Source organism: Cryptomeria japonica, chromosome 6, assembly GCF_030272615.1.
Source record: "Cryptomeria japonica chromosome 6, Sugi_1.0, whole genome shotgun sequence".
NCBI classification, from domain to species: Eukaryota; Viridiplantae; Streptophyta; class Pinopsida; order Cupressales; family Cupressaceae; genus Cryptomeria; species Cryptomeria japonica.
The window spans coordinates 434,846,551-434,865,935 of NC_081410.1; positions in this window are offsets into that span (position 1 = coordinate 434,846,551).

A 19,385-nucleotide genomic window follows, 5' to 3' on the forward strand; every position below is an offset into this window, starting at 1 on the left:
TTATGCACTGATTCGAGATTAAAAAAACTAACTTCATCTTGAATGTTAAACTTAAGGCCATTCATGTACCTTGCTAGCTTTTGCGTCTCACTCTCCAGTATCTTTTCTTTGAGTGTCATTCTATGGAACTCCTCGGTGTAGGCACTAACATCCAAATCTTTTTGCCTCAAATTTTGTAGCTTCTTATGTAGGATTATCTCATAATCCTCAGGGACATACTGCTTCTTAGCTTTTGACACCATCCTATTCCATGAAGTGATGGGGTTCTTACCTTCCACCATTCTTTCCCTTTGTAGGACATTCCACCAACTAAGAGTTGGGCCTTTCAATTTTGACTTAGCCACCGTTACTCTTTGGTTATCCTTCACCTCCTCATATTCAAAATAGTTTTTGTAAGGCCTCAATCTAGTCCATGCACTCCTCTGGGTTCATCTCCCTTGAAACATAGGTAATTCTGCCTTAGTGTCTCTTTCACCTACTTTCTTAAGGGCTTCAGTGAATTACCTTTGATCTGCCAGTACAGTTGGTTCCTCTCCTTGTTCTTCTTCTTCTTCTTCTTCTTCCGAGTTTGAGCTGACTTCCTTCCTAGCCTGATCCTTCTTCAACTTTGCTAGTTCTACTTCCATCCTTTTGTTCTTGGCTACTTGCTCCCTCACTATCCTAACCAATTCCACATTAGTGACTCTAGAGGGTATCTCTTCTTCACCTTGTCCCTCTATTCTATCTCCCATGGTTCAAAATCTTCCCAAGTTCTTCTAGAGCTCTGATACCACCTGATGCAGAGGTCAACAGCAGTAGGGTGATAAACCCACCCACACACCTTTGGTCTTCTTTTCTGGTTATGTTTCACACCTCAATTGTGAAATCAACTTCTCACCACTAACCGGATTAACACACTCCTGCCCACTTCCTAAGACCTATCAAGATCTTCCACAATGCTTATTTGAAGCACAAGACAAGTATTGGATTTTGAGGACTAGACAAGCCTACCAGTATAGGTCTACAGGTTTCACAGACTTACCGGTTCAGGTTTACCGGTTAGTAGCCCTACTTTCCTATTTTTAGATACTTTTCTCCAAATAACACCAAACAACACTTTAAACCAAATTTAGGTTTTAGATACCCTTTTGGGACCACTATCAGATTCAAAAATATTAGATTCCACCCTATTCCTGCACTCCTCAGCACATACTTGGTTACAGGCCTGATTGATCAGGTTAGACCGGTTTCACAAAAGAGGTATAGAGAATGGGATCACGGGAAGGTTCCAACTTTTCAGGAAGTTTCTACTATGTTCAAACACCCAGTTTCAGATTTACAACTCATCATCTCATCATTGTTCATTGTCTACTCAAAGAAACTCATCTAATCTAATCTAAACCCTCAACCAATTTAGACTAGGGCTTGGTGGAACTTTACCAACCAACTCCTCTGACCTTGCCCCTCTGGAATATCAAAATGTACATCCCTAACTAGCATTCTACCCATGGCTATTGGATCCCAAAGAGTAGACTGCAAGTTAGGGCCTTACTTGCATTATAACCCTTGAAAATGGAGGTTTCAACCTTCAGAAAATAAACGTTTGTAACTTCTACTAAACTTTACTTCGAGAGGTCAAACCAAACGCATTGGAAAGGTGTTTTAGAGTTACTCCTAACTAGATCAAAACTTCATCAGAAATTCTCACACTCCGTACGAATCGTATGGAAAAATTTCTGTATGGCGAAATCAAATTTGTCTTATATTACTTTCTCCACCAAACTTTACAAAACCTTCAACAACCACTCTTTCCTACGATTCTCCACATATTTATAAACTTCTTCCAACGTCCATAACCAACTTTTGAATATTAGGATCATTGGAGAAGTAGTTGCCATTCTACCGGCAACTTTGAAAAGTTGCGGACAACACCGGTTATTAACTACATCGGTTATTAACTACACCGGTTATTAACAACCTAGACCTTATGAAAACACATCCAAGGTCATTATTTACTCCAATACCAAAGACACCATCCTAGACATACTAACTTTGACAAATCCAAATTCCAAGCCTTCATGGCCTAATAGACCTCTAGGTTTATATGCTCACCTAAGAGATTATTGACCATACAAAATAGGCATTTAGTTACATCAAGGTTATCATTGATCCAACCCACAATTACAACACAAATGAACCGGTAGACAACACCATGTGCTTGAAAATTATCTATGAAATGAAATATGCTCTGCACCACTGTTCCAGTATGAAACCCTAAATCCTTTACCATAATACCCCTTTACAAAAATATCCTCACATAAATGATCTCTCTAATATATTTCGCATTACATAACATCATCCATATCTGCATCCATACCGTTTTCTCACAAATGATCTATCCAACTGACCTATATACCCTATACAATTTGTCATGCCTTATGTTGGCTTACAAAGATATTTACAATATCAAATTACATGTCGGTTGGATAACATAAATACAAGGAATATCAAAAACAATTGTCGATGTCGGATCCCAAAGATGTTGGCCTCCAATACCGATAACTTGATTCTAAACCATGTCGGCCTGCATTTTCGGTAACCAAAGAAATCCTTCCATCCTGCCGATGTTGGTGATGGTGAATTGTCTGCCAGTGCACAACTGAACCAAAACATGAAGTCAGAACAAGATACCATGTTGCCATCAATGACAACATAGTGAAACCAACCAATTGAGTGTTAATTGCCAACAATTATAGACCACCAATGCTTCAAGGAGGATAATAAATATTGGATAACAAACTAACAAGCTGCATTATGTTAGGTGATCAAGGTAAGTCATATGAATTCCACTACTCAATAAGTTGTGGCATGTTGGGTGATTCATAGACCATCAATGCTTCAGGGATCATAATAAATATTGGATCACAAACTTGTAAGCAATGTTATGATTGATGATCAAGGTAAGTCATGGGAATTCCACTAGCCAACAAGTTGTGTTATGTTAGGTGATTCATACACTACTAATGCTTCAAAGAGCATATTAAAAGATGGATTGCAAACTAGCAAGTTGCATTATGCTAGGTGATAAAGGCAATTCATATGAGTTCTACTAGCTAGAAAGTTGTGTTATGTTGGGTGGTTCATAGACTACCAACATCATTGGGTACACGTGAGGAACAAAATAAATCCAAACTTAGTAGTCAATATGCCCCACTTTAAATATTAGCATATTAATAGGGTGATTTTTTTTATAGAAGAGGAGAGGATCCTTAGAAGGATACACATCTCCCACGAAAATTGTCCTTTCCCCCTATTGTATAGGCGAGAAAAAGCACACTTAGAAACTGTAGTCACATAAATCTATCCATTTTAATTAAATGAATATTTTGTATTGATTTGATTAAAAATCTACTAGCCATGAGTTAATTAAATTAATATTTAATTAATTCATCTTCAAACATTCTCCTATTAATTAAATAAATTATTGAATTTATTTTAATTAATTCATTCAACCAAATTCACAATCAATTAAACGAATAAATCCTATTTATTTCATTTAATCCCCTTTCTTCTTTTAGATAAATTAAATAAAACATTTATTTAAATCATTATTCCCCCCCACTTGCATTTTCCTACAAATGCAAGTTGCAACTGTAGACACTTAAAAATAATTATTTTAATTATTTTTAATGCCTCACATAATTAATTAATTAATTATGTTAATTCAAATTCTCCTCAATATTAATTAAATATAATTGATATTGTCACTATAGCATGTGATTGATTTATTTAATAAATCAATCACTTTCTTTATTCTTCTAAAAAATCAAATCCTCACAAATCTTCCTCTTAGCTAATTAATTTCAATTAATTAGTTAACCTACATGATTCCTACAAATCATCTTCTTAATTCATCATTAACCTAATAAATTCTTCTAGAAACTCCCTAAACTCACTTAACATTATTCTTCTAATTTTTTATTCCCTCCACTCATTCTCTCTCCTAGTCAAATTATCCTAATCCCACCTAACATTTCCTCTAATCCCGCTCTTAATGAATCGTTAATGGCTAATCAGCATGATTAGCCACAAAGTCAACTCCTTGCTTTTAAATACTCTTTTCCTAGGTGAATGTAAGATTTTCGAAATCTCACATTCCTCCAAGCATCCCCTCTCCCAAGGAATTTTAAATTTTTTTTTAATTCCTCCAATCCCCATGATATCCTTTTTTGGAAAATTTTTAATTCCTCCAATGCACCTTGTGGAGTGTGGAGATACGAAATGCCTTTAAGGCATATTTCTTGGTCTCCACACCCTCTCTTGGACCTTGTGTGAGCTCTCAAGTAAATCCTAGCCCTTCATCTTGAATCCATCCTAACCATCCGTTTTTCTCCCCTCTTCCTATAAATAAAGGGCTCCATCCCTTCATTCAAAGACATCTTGAAATCCAGTAAGCTTATGTTGCCCTTTTGAGCCCAGGAAATCATCTTGGCAGCTTCATCATTTTCATCCTTATCATCCTCTTGAAATCCCTTTCATGTTGTGCACATCATTGGAGAGCCATCCACATCCAACAATCAAAGGAGCACATCAAGTGGAGCATTATCAAGGGGTGCCTTCACTACATCAAGCTCAATTTGAAGGAGAAGGTAAAATAGCAAGGTAAAATGGTCTTTTCATGCTATTTTAGCATTTTGCAGGTTTATTTTGTTATGTTTTGATCATTTAACCTTCTAATATGTTTTCCCCTCTTCAACAACCACAAGTTGAAATAAATTAATTTTATTTTAATTAAAATCCTATTTTCCCTCACCCACCAAATCCACTTGCAATCCTAAACCCCCTTCTAGATTCTTCTAAACCCTTCCTAATTAGCCTAATCCATCCCCTAATTATTGTCACATTCCTAAGCAACTTGGAGTCACTTCTCAAAGACTTCAAAGTCTTTGAAAAATATTTAATGCTTTGTGTGTTCAACAATTTAACCTCTAAAGTCTTCTAAACCACTTATGGCTCTTACATGACCATTTATGGTTAACCTCTAACTCAACCCTCATGTGACTCATGTGTCTCCTCAAGCATTTATTGCTTTGACCATGGTTATCCCTTTAACCTTTGCACAAGAGTTTATCCATTGGATAAAAGCTTTATTCTTTGAATAAAGAATTTATTCACTGAACCCAACCTTGACCTTAACTCCCAAGTTAACCTTCAGGTCATGTAAAGCATTTAATGCTTATCCCCTCTCCTCTCAACCTATCCCACATTGACACTTGTCATCCTAGGATTGGGTTGAAAGTCCTCACATGGATTGAATATCATTCAATCCTGACCCTTGTTGAGATTACTCAATCTCAACCATCCATTGCTCCATTTTTCCTATAAATAGAGCCCATTTCTTCATAATCCAGATCCTGAAAACTTGTATGCATTTAATCTATAGTGAATTTTAGAGAGAGCATTTAGCATAAATCACATATTTTGTCATTTTGGACTAAAATAAATCTTAGTTCATTTCATAATATGTCTAATTAGTTTGTTTTACACTTGCATAGCATAGTTAAAACATTTCAATCTTGAACCTCCATAAGCATCCATAGTGAAAAAAGCTACTGAGAGCTACACTAGTTTGGAACTTGGAGAGGAGAGGAACAAAGGAGAAAGAGCTAAGAGCATGTTAGAAGGCATTTGGAGATGCCTTGTGATATTTGTTTCCCTAGTTAAATACTTTAGCATGTTTTTAGTGTCGCTTTTGATATGCTTGCTTAGATTAGTTTTTGGTTGAATAACACTAACTTTGATCCTTGTTTCTTGTTGTTTTTGTGTGTTATTCCACCATGGGCTTTAATCTAACACTTCTCCATTTCACAGAGGATCAGAAACTATGGTGTTGTTATCCATAATAAAGTGAGCTTTCATGTAAGATTATACCACCATGAATGACAATGATCCCACATATTGAATAGTGAACTCCACATAGTGAGAAGCAACATAATAGCAAAAAATTATCAATAATGACGGACAAGATAAAGAAGAAACTCATTGTCTCTTTTCATATTAATGATACCAATCTTAATAAGTTTTTGTATTTTACCCTTCAAGGTGTTGCATTCACTAGTGCCATGGCAAATAATTTGATGATAAGCACAAAAAGAAATTTTTATTTGATTATGTTTGTAACATTATTTATGTTTCAAAGGAAGAATAGTAATTGAGTAGGCTTTGATGAAACTCAATAAGGTTTTATCTTGCCTAGATAGAGGATAAGAAGTGGGAAGTAATTATTTCTCTTGTGAAGGAAGATGTGACTATTTGTTAGAAGAAGGCATAGAAGAATTAGAAAATGGTGAAGGGAATGTAGAAAAAGAAGAAGGTAAAAAACCTAAACCTTATTTAAAAAAGTATGATGTAAGTTTCATAAGGATCTTAATTCCTCTTTCCATCCACCAAAGACCTTTTTCATTATATTCATGCCTAGAAAGCATTTTAAAATCAACATTGCAATGTGCTTTTAATTCAAATGAAGGGGGAGGGATCATATTGATAATCTCATTGAAATGAGATGTATAATCACATTTTGAAGCATAAATGGGTTAATATGAGAATGATAAATATTTTTGCAAGAATATAAATCATTGTTGAATAATGCCAATATGATGACGGTCACTCTTAAATTCAACTAGCCCATGAGCATTGACAATTAAAGAGTCAAAATCACTATTGTGACATGTGTTAAACGAAGGATGTAAAGTAGTATTAAGGATATTGTTAATGGTACCAACCTCTTGCACCAAAATATCCTCATGAGTAGGATAAATCCTCGGAGAGGAACAAGTATCTTTATTTACCAATGATTCATCTCTAGAAGGAAGAACATTGATATGGATGGAAGATAGAGTGTTATTGAGGAAAATGTCGATGATATGATCCTCTTGCATCAAAATATCCTCACAAGTGGGACAAATTTTGTGAGAGGGAAAAGAATCCACTTTATCATCATTAAAAGGAGCACCAAAGGTACAACAAGAAACATCTATCGATGATTTAAGAGAATAAAATCACTAAGAGAATATTTTGTCAATGACCTAAACTAATAAGATATTCAATGAAACTATGCAATCAATTAGCCAAATAATAAAATGCAAGATGTAAGCTATGTCAAATTCACCAAAATGTAATATGAGAAAAGAGATCCTAGACTAATCAATCCATTAACCTAGATCAATCCTTCTCCCATACAACATTAGGGGGAATGTGAATGAGCTTGGATACTATCCTCAAAGAAGAACCAAGTTGCTTGGATTCAATTCCCCCTTTTATTGTTGTGTTATGTATGTGATAAGGATTGTTCAATGTGTGTAATGAACTATGTTAATGATGATCAAATTGAGTAAATTTAACAAAATTAAAATGATACAAAAAAAGGTCGAAACGAAAATAAATTCTGATAAGGTGATACATAGAGGAACTTGGTCTAAAATCTGAAATAGATTTGGTAGGAAGTCAGCAAGGTGATAGTGTCCAAGTCCTATGAAATTTAGAATTGTGAACAAGAGCATAATCAACAAATTTTTGAATGCCTATCACTAAAAATGAGACAAAAGTGGTAGGATGGTACCATTGGGCATCGGTGTCTTTAGAGTTTTTGCAATCTAAAGTCTAACGATCTCTATTATAGTCCACATTATCCTTTTGTAACTCTACCATAGTTAGAATCTCTTAGATTTGTGCATGTACACATGAAAGAGGTAAAAAGGTTATGTTGTATAGGGGCTTCTCTAGTCAACCCCCTTATTTTGGTGTTCTCACATCCATAACAGTGATCATATTATGATAAAGAGTATGTAATATTGAGGGAGAAGAGACAATAAATCGCATAAATGTTGTAATGGCAAAGTTACCTTAGAGGTGAAACCCTTGTTTGTATCCCAAACAAGGTGATGATGTAGTGCTCTTTGATGTCCTCCAATCATTAATGCATAGCATGGTAATAACAATAAATAATAAACAATACTTAACTATAGCTTTGTTGTAATGAACTTCACAAATCGTAGTGTTCTTGATAATTGCTCTAGATGATAAAGATAGTTCTAACTAGTAGAAATTACTCTAAGATTTACAAGGGAGAAGTAAGTTATATATATGTGTGTGTGTGTGTGTGTGTGTGTGTGTGTGTGTGTGTGTGTGTGTATGTATATATATATATATATATATGTGTGTGTGTGTGTGTGTGTGTGTGTGTGTATATGTGTGTGTATATATATATAGAAAGAGAGATATATATGTGTATATATATATATATCTATATATACACATATATATGTATATATACATACATATATACATATATATACACATATATATGTATATATACATACATATATACATATATATACACACACATATATTTACATATGTATATGTTTATGTCTATGTATATACATAATATACATATACATATGCATATACATATATGTATATGTATATGTATATTATGTATATACATATACATATATACATATATATACATATACATATACATATACACATACATATACATATACATATGTATATATATAGATATATATAAAGAGAGAGAGAGAGAGAGAGAGAGAGAGAGAGAGAGAGACACACACACACACACACACATATATATATATGTATACACACATATATATGTGTATAAATACATATACATATATGTATGTATATATGTGTGAGTGTATACAAATATATATAAATAAATATACATGTATATATGTAGACACCTAAAATTGTCCATGTCTAATTAAATAAATATTTTATTTATTTAATTATTTTAGCCTAATTCTTCTATTAATTAAATAAATCTTTATTTATTTAATTAATTCATTTATCCTCTTCTAGCCTTATTTCTCATTTAAATAAATACATTTATTTATTTAAATTATCTTTTTCCTAAATTAAATAAATACATTTATTTATTTAATTGATCCCACTTCCTCTATTAATTAAATAAATCTTTATTTATTTAATTAATTCATTAACCTTTTCTACCTATGACACATGTCATTCATCTCTTAATTCATACACTACCTACCCTCTCATTATTTTATTATTTCTTTTACCTACCATCTAATCATAGCCGACCATTTATCTTTTACACCTCTCAATCTTATCCCTCCATTTATTATAGTGTCTTCTATATAAGGAGATGCTTTCTTCATTATCAACCCTAATCAGTTGACTTCCCAACTACGCTTTTGAACTTTCATATGCGATCAAGCCCACTTGCAACCACATTTCCGTTCTCTGTTGAGCTCTTGTGCACACATAAAATCTGAGAGCAAATATATCAAGCAAGATCAATGGAGATATGAAGAATGGAGATTCAAACCCTATTGGACATGTGATGGTATAATCTTTGTGATTTCATTTGATTTGCATTGTCTTAGGTAATCTTCATATGTTATGGTGGATCTTTGTTGTTGCTAGGCTAGGGTTTGGTGGTTGAATCTATTTAGTCTTTCAATATTGTTGTTATCCATTTTCACCATATACATTTTGGCACGCCCGATGGGACTCTTGTCCCTTTTGCATTTAACATCTTTTGTTGCAGATTTTGTGTTTTTAAGTTGCAGATCTGACATTTCCGACAAACATTTTGATATTTTTGCATCTACGTACATTTGGATCGCGTTTTTGATTTTCTGCCGCGTCTGTGACATCTGGAATCGCGTTTGCGCCTTTGACAGTATTTTATTTTTCCTTTGTAGATTCCGGGAAACATGTTTATGTTTCCTATTTGCGTCTATGAGGTCGCTAGACGCGTCTGTGTTCAGGAACCGCATCTGTGTTCAGGAACCGTGTCTATGTCAGATCCAACCACGTTTGTGCATTTATATAGCATTTGTGTCACTTAAAACCGCGTCTGTGTTTAGTTGTTGCATTTTGACTTCTTTGATTTGGTTTTTCGACATTCGGATTTCAAATCTAGTTTATATTAAGCTAACATCTTCAGATCTAACGAAATTGGTGCAGCTTGTTTTGAAAGCAAAATCATTTTGTTGAAGACCCATATTTCACAAAGTCTTTTGGATCTAAAATTTTACCTAACTTGTGTGCTTGCAGGAAGGGGTGATCATTTGAAACAACCCAAACTACTAACAAATCTTTGTTGCAGGACCTTGGCAAGGGTTTTTGATCTTTCATTGTGTGCCTTGTTTTCATATATTAGCAAACACTTCAATTGGTGCACTAAAATTGAACCAGTGTCTTTTGTGTCTTGGGCAATAGGCTCTTTTTTGTTTCATCTTCAGAGGGCCTGTCTCCCCGTGTGGTCATTAGGACTACCAACGATGAGAGAATGACCCAAGTGGTAGTGAGGAAAACCCACCTCTTCCGAACCACTATAAACAACTGTATTCATGGTGAAAACTATGGATAACGTGTGCTGATTAGTTCATACCGACGCCATGTCTCCCCATAAACCCGTTTGATCAAATTTATTTGATCATTTGTAGGGCGTAACCCCTACCGATTGGGAGCTTTACGTATTTACAGAGCTGAAAGTGCCGCATGTATGGCCACACGAGCAGATGCCCTTACTAGCACCTTTTTGTTTTAGAAGCCAAAATCCTTCTAGTTGTTGGGGCAGGAGGTCAGACCTCTGGAGCGGCTCACACACATACGGTTCTTAGTAGAGATACAAAGTTCGCCACGAGGAGTTTTCGTGGGGATTGATGCTTGGCTGCCCCGAGAAGTGAGTGCCGAGGGTGGAGCCAGTGGGGTCAAGCATCTAAGTATCTGCTCTGAATAGCATAGCCTCATGTGGGAATCAACAACTATTGTCCTGGCCAACCATAAGAATTGTGCTTGTCTTATTTTGAACAATCAAACATTCAAGACCAAACATTAAAACATTGTGTCTTTTGTGTCTTCAAGTGTATGCAAAACAATTTTACATCAAACAACACACTTTTCTCTGAGTCATTTTGAGTCTAAACACTTGAAAACATTGAGTCCTCATCAACATTGTGTCCTCTTGTCACGAAAAATAGTCAAACATTCAGATTTGGTCACAACAAGTCACTTCATAGATTGGAAAAATTGCACAAAGTTTTCAAAAATGCGTCTGTGTCTGACAGAACCACGTCTGTGTCATATAATTGCGTCTGTGAAGGGCAGAAACATGTCTATGTTCTCTTGAGCAACATTGCATTTACAAAATCTCAGAACCGCGTATGTGTTTGACAGAATAGCGTCTGTGTCATTTAAGCGCGTCTGTGAAGTATACAGGCACGTCTGTGTTCAGAATTGAAATTTTTTTACAGTCTAGCAAACAAGAACAATCAGTTTCAGACTTATTGAGCTTCCTAGGGTATCTCTCTGGGTTTTCATCTAGAATTCAACCCGTCTTTGAGTCTCACAAACTTTGTCATTGCTTTACACCTTACATTACATTCACATTTGTCTAAACTTGAGTCAAAAAGTCACTTGCTTGTCCTCATCATACTTTGTCAACACATTACATACAATAACATTTTGCTAAGTGGTCCCTCATCAAGGTCTATCACCTTTGGGTCTCATTTGGTCTTACTTAGAGTCAAGGTCAACTTACCTCATCAAGAGAAACTATCGTCTCTTTGGAAGTCACACCTACTCTACTACATACATACTTGGTCTTACACTTTGGACATTGCAAGTAAACTTCAGATTCATTTACATTCCATCCAACTCTTGGTCTTCCATACTCTTTCCATTTTTCATCTAGTCTCACACATCTTGGTCAATACCTAGTTCATGGTTGAAACCCGTTCCCAAAAATCTAGGAGAGAAACTAAAGAGGCTCAAGAGTCCGCAAACATGAGTTCCTATGAGTTTGACAATGATATCTTTTTCAATTTTGATCATACTATATTACCTGACATGGATGCCTATAGAAACATTCCAAATGTTGAGAACATGGACACTACAAACAACAATGATACACACAATGATAATATGGACAACTTTTTCGTACATTCAGCAGAAGTGGAAGACACCATTATGGATCCCCGTTTCAATAGATTGGTTGAGGAAATAATGAGGAGAGATAGACAATACTTCTTACAAGTGATGGCACAAAGTGGAGCCAAGATCCCTCATGATTTTGACATGTCTGTAATAATGGAAAATCGACCTTTGCAACAACCTCACCTCAACATGGATCAAAGGAGGCCTAATAGTGGAGGCAATAGAGGACCACATCTTGTGCCTGAATCACCATCATCTTTGTTTCAAAAACCAGAGGTCCCATACACACATGGTCAAGCATATGATACTCACCTTCTTAGACCATTATGGAAGTCTTATGCAGAAAAATATACTCAATCACATACCAATGCTAAGGACCAACCACCAAAGTAATTGGATATCCAAAGGCATGTTCAAAATTTGGACACAAGGAAACCCCACATCAAATTTGGGGGAAACACATTAGAACAAACTCATGACATGCCTATAGAGTATGGTATACATGGACAAAGCAGATATTCCATCCCTCATCATGACTCTATACCAAGTGGTCCATATACACAACATCATTATAGACCTCCTCCATATGAACATGTGTATGATCAATACCATCCATATATGCAACATGCTCCTCCTCTAATCAATTCCTCAAGCATTGGTTATGGTCCAAGAAGTCGGTCTCCACCTAAGAACAATTTGGAACAGCAAATCAAGGATTTACAAAAGAAAATGGAGGACATAAATACACCGAAGCCAACTTACACAATGAGAGACATATGTCCCTATCCATTTGACAAAAGCATTCCAATGCCTCCATTTCCTACACACTTTATGATGCCCAAGTTTGATAAGTATAGAGGAAAAGGGGATCCTAAGACACACATGAGACATTTTTTCACAACTTGCATTGAGGTAGCAGCAGAAGAGACATATTTGATGAGATTATTCCCACAAAGCTTAGGTGATCAAGCTATGGAATGGTTCTCCCAACTCCCACCTGGAATTAAGTCATGGGGTGACTTAGCTGAGGAATTTATACAACATTTATCATATAACATGTAGAGACAGACATATCAGTCACTACCTTGTGCAACACCAAGCAAAAGGATGGAGAGTCTTTTTCATCATTTTTACAAAGATGGAGAAATCTAGCTAGTAGATGCTCTTGTGAAATTCCACAAAAACAAATGGTAGAAATGTTCACTCAGAATGTTAACAAAGACATTGGTTATGACCTAAGAAAAGCTTGCTTGTCGACCTTCAAGGACATCATTGAAAAAGGTTTAGCAACAGAGAAGGTCCTAATTGAACAAGGAGTCATTAAGATATTAAAGGGAAACAAAGATGACTTTAAAGGAAAAGATAAGCCAAGATTTTGGAATAAAAATAAGAACACAGTCAATGATGGTGTTGTGGATGCCAATACAGTACGACCCAAAATCATTTTTTCTGGATCAAGCTCTACAAACAATCAAGTGAATACTCAAACAACTTCCAAGTCACGAAGGAAGTACACTCCATTGGGAGAACCACTTGAGTCCGTTTTCAAAAAGCTAGTGGCAAACAAGATAATCACAATTCCATATTTATCTCCATATGAGCCAAAGGTCAAACAAAATTGGTGGAATGATGATGAATATTGTGAATTTCATAAAAGAAAAGGTCATAAAACAGGAAATTGCCATCGACTGAAGAACATCATACAAGATCTCATTGATAGAGGTGACATTGAGATTGAAGGAAACTCATCCAATCAAGAACATGAGATGTTTAAAGAAACATTCCCAAAACATGACAAGGGAAAAGCTAAAGCCACAGATGACCAAACCAACTATACCAGAGCATCTTATAACTATGATTCAACTGTTAATCACATTTTAATGGACAATTATGTCTCTACCATTATCATCAAGGACAAAATGCCTGAGAATTCTACCCACAGACCTAAGATTGTCCTAAAAGGAATTGGATCTTCTTCCGAACCTACCTCTAAATGTAATGTTACAACTCACCGAGGTAAATTCACTTTGCAAGGAGCTCCAGATAAAAACAATGCTTCCTCATCAACCAAACCTAAGTATGACCTTGTCGAACAGTTAGGGAAGACACCCGTGCTTATCTCAATCCTTGAGCTCTTATGCATATCCCCCACACATAAAGCTATTCTTGACAAAATCTTGAGAGACACTACTGTCCCTACTGATCTGAACATGGACTAGTTTCAAACCATGGTGGGATATCTTTCCATTCCACTCTCCCTTGCATTCACAGAAGCCGATGACGCCTCTGTAAGTCAGCCATATAATGCACCGTTACACATTGAATCCTTCATACACAATCATCGAATAAAACGAGTCCCGATAGATGGAGGAGCAGGTCTAAACATTTGTACATTGAGCACTATTAAACAATTGGGATATTCAAATAAAGCTGTGAATTCTACAAACACAATTACCATCAAGGCATATGATGATGAAGAGCGTTCATCCAAAGGCACAGTCACCTTGCCACTCAGAGTTGGGCCAGTTACAAAGGATGTGGTTTGTCAAGTCCTAGACCTGGATCTCACATATAATATATTACTAGGACGTCCTTGGATTCATGAAATGAGGGCAGTCCCATCTACATATCACCAATACATTAAGTTTCCTCACAATGGAGTTGAAATAACAGTTAATGGTGATCCTAATCCATTCATATACTGTAATAACTTGAGACCAAAAACTGAGATGATCATTCCAAGTAATAGGGAAGCTGATGCTTCTTTTGCATACATTGATCCCGAATCATTAAAACCTTCAACATCAAAACAAGGTGAGCTTAAAGGGAAATTTCAGGACAAGGGCATGAGTGAATACACTTTGAATCAAACCATGTGCATACAACAAGTTATGAGTTCACCAAAAGAATATGGAAGACCACATCCTAATAAGCAGGTATCTATCATTATACTCAAATGGGACCCTACTATCTTTCAAAGATGGGGTGAACTGGAAGAAGAAGACTTATACAAAATGCTTTACAAAGACCCAGAAAATGATACACAAGATCACATCAGCCTACCATGTGAAAAATACGGAAAAGGGTTCAAGATCCTACAAAAATTTGGGTATGATGGCAAAAGTCCTCTTGGCTTAAGAAAGGAAGGCATCATTGAACATTTACAACCAGAATTAACATTCAAAAAGGAACGCTTGAAAGGACTTGGTTTCATGTCTTCCAAGGAAAACATTCAAAAGACAAAAAGAAGCACTACAAATCAAAGTTGCCAAAATTCAACAAGAGAATCGCTATTCCACACTCCAATGAATGGGAATGGTATTCAGACAAATCCTCCAGTGACTATGAACTCACCGAGACATTCAGAGAACCAAGTGAACCCACAGAAGAAGAGGAATTTTATAGAAAATTCAAAGTTGGTCAAGAAACAATCCCCGAGGATCCCACACATTCCTTGCCTCTAGGTTCTAGGTCGAAATCACGAAGAATGAGAACACCTATCCCAGAATGCGCTACTAGTGATGACAATTTGGATTCATTCACAATTGAGACAGATGAGGAGAGTGCCAATGATGACCTCAATAACTATCTCCACATACCTGAGTATAACTGCATCTTCACCCTTAGCCCCGCTAACTTTGAAGACATCAAAGGCCTTCCCCTTGTTCACCACCAACTTATTGACTGGGACCATGAAGGACCTGCACAATTCGACGCATTCCAAAATGATGAAGCTTTTATTGACTATCTAGGCATACGAGATGATCTTCCCCTTGGGGACCATAAAGCAGGATACACTATAAAACTCAATAGTGTGGCATATTTTGGTGAGGGTGTCAGGCCTTCTAGTCGCAAAAATATAAAAATAAAAACAAATCAAGGGTCTTATGGTGAAAACCACGTTGTGGCGCTGTCTGACCCCAAAAAAGTAAAAAGAAAGGATGTATCTGAGGGCGAAAACCTCTTTGAGGCACCCGAGGATGGAAGACTCAACATTCTCCCATCATCATATGAGGAAAAATCATCTATGTTGGTAGAGGAGACCATCAAAACAAACATTGGTACAGAAGAAAATCCACATAACATATTCCTGGCTCAATCTCTGACAGAGACAAAAAGATCAAAGTTCATACGTTTCTTCACAGAGCGACAAATCGATTTTGCATGGTCATACGCTGATATGCCTGGATTGGATTCGGATTTGGTAATGCATCATTTGACAGTTAAACCAGGGGCAAAACCACTGAAACAAAAATCAAGAAAGATGCATCCACAAGTGGCATTATTAGTCAAAGCAGAGCTTGAAAAATTATTGGATGTCGGATTCATACGCCCAATTGATTATCCTGAATGGATCTCCAACTTAGTGCCTATCAGTAAACCAGATCATAGCATCAGAATATGTACAGACTTCAGAAACATCAACCTTGTCCGAAGGATGATTTTCCATTACCAAATATTGACTTGATTGTAGATCTCACAGCAGGTCATGCGATGTTATCTTTGATGGATGGATTCTCTGGTTATAATCAAATAAAAATCGCATCTGAGATCAGCACAAAACAACATTCACTTGTCCTTGGGGAACTTTCTGCTGGAATGTTGTGCCCTTTGGGCTAAAGAATGCAGACGCTACATATCAAAGAGCCATGACTACTATCTTTCATGATCTCATGCACGTTACTGTGGAAGATTATGTTGATGACCTCTTGGGCAAATCAATAGACAAAGATACACATTTGGACATACTTTCAGTCATTTTTGATCGATTGGAAAAATATAAAGTAAGATTAAACCCAAGAAATGTGTCTTTAGAGTAACCTCTGGGAATCTCCTGGGATTCATTGTCTCAAAAAGAGGAATCGAAGTCGATCCAGCAAAAGTCAAGGCCATCCTAGAGATGCAACTACCAAGAAATATTAGTCAACTTCGATCTTTGCAAGGGAGACTCCAGTCCATACGAAGATTCATAGCACAACTTGTAGATAAATGTAATCCTTTTCAACACTTGCTACACAAAAACATCAAATTGAAATGGGATGACATCTGTCAACAGGCTTTCCAGATACTCAAAGATTATCTTCTGAATCCGCCAGTTTTGATGCCACTAGTTCTAGATCAACCTCTATTACTATACATATCAGCTACTTCAACAGCATTGGGGGCACTCTTAGCACAACAGGTGGCTGAGGGCAAAGAAAAGGCAGTCTACTACATTAGTCGCACATTGGTGGGATATGAGATAAACTACACACCAATTGAGCGTGCGTGTCTCGTTGTGGTCTTTGCTTTGCAGGAATTATGACATTACATGCTAACTCATAAAACTAAGTTGGTTGCAAGGATCGATCCATTGAAATACCTTCTCAATAAGGCAACGCTTACTGGTCGTCTAGCCAAATGGGTGATGCTTCTGAGTGAATTCAACATTGAATATGTGGACAAAAAAGCAATAAAAGGACAAGCTATCATGGATCAGTTAGCAGATGCTCCCATGATAGATGATGTTCCTCTAACTTCAGAATTTCCTGATGAATTCATCTTAACAGTGTCACACACAAAGCCTTGGCAGCTATACTTTGATGACTCATGCACACAGCATGGTGCAGGAGCTGACATCCTCTTCATAAATCCTCAAGGGGATTCCATACCAAAATCATATTGATTATCATTTCCTTTCACTAGTAACATAGTGGAATACAAAGCATTAACAACTGGATTATGGATTGCAGTTCAGTGGAAGATCCAGGAACTTCATGTTTTTGGGGATTCTCAACTTGTAATTCGTCAAGCAACTGATGACTACCAAACAAAGGATGAGAAATTAATGCCTTATAAAATAATGGTGGATGACCTAAAACAACATTTCATGAAGTTAGACTTTGAGCAGATACCAAGAGAGCAGAATCGAGCCATGGATGCCATGGCTATAATTGCTTCACTAATTGATCTACCACAGAATGAAACCCGCTATGAGTTCTTGGTGGATAACCTTTTGGTTCCCTCATATGAGATCACTCCTAGTGAGATGATATGTGTCGTCGATCCTGAGTCCCAGTTATATGGTTCCATTTTCACATACCTTCGTGACAATACCCTTCCTCCTGACCTATCCAATAACCAACATCGCACTTTCATTCGCCAATCTTCTCGATACTTTATTTTAGCCGATATCCTATACCATCGAGGTCTAGATGGCACTCTTCTTAGATGTTTAGAAGGGGACGAAGCTCAGATTGCGTTACATGAAGTTCATGAAGGGATATGTGGTCCACATTCTAGTGGTCCTACCTTAGCCAAGAAACTCATCAGGACTGGATATTATTGGCCCAATATGGAAAAAGACTCATATCAGTTTGTCAAGAAATGTAAGTAGTGTCAAATTCATGGAGACTTCATTCATGCGCCAGCGCAAGAACTTCAACCAATTGTGACTCCTTGGCCCTTTTGTCAATGGGGATTCAATCTCATAGGCAAGATTCACCCTCCTTCCTCCAATGGTCATAAATTCATCATCATTGCCACAAAGTATTTCACAAAATGGATTGAAGTGGTGCCTCTTACACAAGTCACTGGAAAATAGATTGCTACATTCATTCTCAACTATATCATTTGTCGATATGGCATTCTTGTTTCCATCATCACCGATAACGGGCGTCCCTTCAAAAATCAGGATGTTCATGAACTCTGTGACCGCTTCCATATTACCCATCATTTTCCCACACCTTATTACCCCCAAGGTAACAATCAAGCTGAGGCGTCTAATAAAACAATCCTTAAAATCCTAAAAAAGATAGTTGACGACGCTGGCCACAATTGGCATATCCAACTTAATCCGACACTTTGGGCTTACCGCACAAGCGTCCGCACACCTACATGAGCTACACCCTATTCACTTGTCTACGACATTGAAACTATCTTGCCTATTGAGGTTGAGTTACCCTCTTTACGAGTCTCCTTGCAAAATATTATCAGTGACAAAGACTACAGGGTCTCTCGCTTACAAGAACTTGAACTATTGGAGGAACGAAGACAAACTGCTTTTAATCACCTCAAGGCTTATCAACAAGGAATGAGTCACAACTACAATCATAAAGTCAATCCTTGCACATTTGAGGTAGGGGACTTAGTTCTCAGAGAAAATCCTAAAAATCAGCAAGACAGAGAGAAGAAGGGCAAGTTCGAACCAAACTGGCTTGGTCCTTACATCATCACAACAACATATGGATATGGTGCATATCAGCTCTCAACCACAGAGGGTGAACCTTTGGAGGATCCTATCAACAACATGCACCTTCGCAGGTTTTACACATAGATCTTCAGAGTATCCTAATTCAAAAATACAAAAAAATAAAAAAAATTCAAAAATACAAAAAAAAATCATAAAAATAAAAAAATCGTTACCTGGTGAA